This window comes from Octopus bimaculoides, chromosome 1 (genome assembly GCF_001194135.2).
Source record: "Octopus bimaculoides isolate UCB-OBI-ISO-001 chromosome 1, ASM119413v2, whole genome shotgun sequence".
Lineage (NCBI taxonomy): Eukaryota > Metazoa > Mollusca > Cephalopoda > Octopoda > Octopodidae > Octopus > Octopus bimaculoides.
This window is the reverse complement of record NC_068981.1, coordinates 174,244,682-174,247,202: the sequence shown is the minus strand read 5'-3', so window position 1 is coordinate 174,247,202 and position 2,521 is coordinate 174,244,682.

Genomic DNA, 2,521 nt, shown 5'->3' with positions numbered 1-2,521 from the left:
TAAGAACTACGTTAAGCATACACGTGTCTGTGGAGTGCTCAGCCGCATGCACGTTAATTTCACGAGCAGGCTTTTCCGTTGATCGGATCAACTGAAACCCTCATCGTCGTAAGCGACGGAGTGTCATATATACATGCAAACACGTGCATCTTATATCTACGCACCACTGCAAGAGTTTGTGTATATGTGTCTGTATCTAAGCAATGGCTGACTATAAAACTTTAATCTAATACTTAGTTTCTATCGACATTTGAATTGAAGAAAATTGCTTTTTAAGTGAATATTTTGGTAAAATAAATGAAATTACACAACTCTTTGAGAAATTCCCCGGCCAAGTGAGTTAATCGGAAACTTTCGCAAGTTCTTTGCTATGGTAAGTGATATATTATCCTGGCAGCATTCCATCAAATTTCGAATTCAATTCGATGGCAATCAACATTTAAATTTCAGAATGACCGACATATCGGAATGGCGAAAAGTTAAAAACATTTATAAGCAAGATATCATTGGCGTTTTGTTCAGTCATCAATGTTTTCTTATTGTGTATTGTTCATGTTTTTTTTTTCTCTTGATAAGATTAAAAACATGCCAGCTATAAAAAGGAAAAGTGCCAATTTTTCTTAAGGCAAGGAACTACATGTCTAGAATCAATACTATTATATTACAGAAAAGCCATCTTTCTTAAACATTATAGTTCACTTGACTGATCCGTAATGCTTCAGAACTGGGAAATTTCTGTCATTGAACACATTCAAAATTATTAGTGATTGTCTTTTCAAATATTGCACAAACAACATTAAATGAACACACCACAAGATAATCCGAAAAGAGTAATTAGATAGCTCCTTACTTGAAGGACAGTATTGTCAATATCAACAAACGAACTACTAGTCTGACGGTGATCTAAAAATTTCCCTTTAAATTATAATCCAACAAATCATTTAGAACAGGCGCAGTGTATGCGCTAGTCCTATTAACAAAATCCTAATTAGATGGTTGCTGCGAAATACACAAAAAGAATTTATTAACTCTGGTTTGATTACGGAAATTCTTTGTGCCAATCCCAGCTCATTAATTCGCGCAAATTCGATGGCACAAAGGTGAGTACCATTAAAAGAACAAAGAATAAACTTTCTGATGCCTTCAGCCGTTTTATAAAATATAATGGCTATAATCACTGTCTCACGGAATATCTAATGAAATATTCCAAGGTGGTTGTATCTACGATCTCTTTATTATGTAAGGCTTACTTCTCAGTTGGCTAATTATAAAATGCAATTTAATGATCTACATAGGTAGAGAAAGAACCAGGCTCATCCATAACCTTTGCTACATGGATGACCTAAGGTTATAAGCTAGAAGTGATCTCACTTGTACTGAGAGTGTCGAGTCTCGTCAGTTATCGCCAAGCAGTTCAGCATAAACATTAAATAGGCTCATCTACAACCTTTGCTACATGGATGACTAAAATTATAAACTGGAAAGGTTCTCATTTGCATTGAGTCTCGAGTCTCGTCAGTTATTGCCAAGTAGTTCAAAATGAACATTAAGTTGCCCTTTGACTAGTAAACTGCAAAAAGAGGTCAACAAATAATGTAGCTAACGCGCAAGTCGGGGAGATGATTCGTGTCTAAGGTGGCAGAGGCAGATAATTTGCAAGATGAATACATTCAACGTTCTATACATAGACAGATACAGAAGAAAGCAAAATTTTGGGTGTGAAAACTCTACAAATTCCAATGAGTAAATGAATACTTGAGAGTCCGTAAAACAATAAAAACTTTCGTCCAAATAGCTAAAACATTAACTGCACCATTAAGAGATTTGTGATACCAGCCGTAATATATCGTTTATTTGTCTTTGACTGGAACTTCAATTAAGACACTTATACTCTTTAGTAATTCACTCACATATACATATAGATACAATAAAGTGCGCGCACACAAACAACCCTGCCATATATATATATATATATATACTGATAGGGACTATAATCATCCGAAAACATCAATTGAGAATTCTCTATACTGACCGATCAATTTCTGCAATTTCTGTTGCCTCATCAGTAAGGACTGACTCGACGGGTTCGATCGGTGTTTTCGAGCGATTATAGTCCCTGTCAGTATATAAGTATTGCTTTGACTACAGCATTAAAGCATTTTAGCTCTTATTTCTAGCAATGTAGGTAGGTGTTTCTAACACCCTAGTCATATTTAGTGCCAATTATTCTTTTTCTTTTTGGTAAAACATTACACACTGTTGTTTATATATATATATATATATATATATATATGTATATATATATATGAGCTGTACTTATCTAGCAAATCACTGTCTGAGACCGTGTCTTGAAACTGAAGCTATTGCACGGCAGGAAAAAAACCATTCTAGACATTTAATAACACATAAAACTCTAAAATTCACTCTACATTTATTTCATAAAATACATCTAAAGTGAATTTTACAGTTTAGCGTCTTATTAAATTACCAAAATATCTCTTTCCCTCTGGGTGTGTGTGTG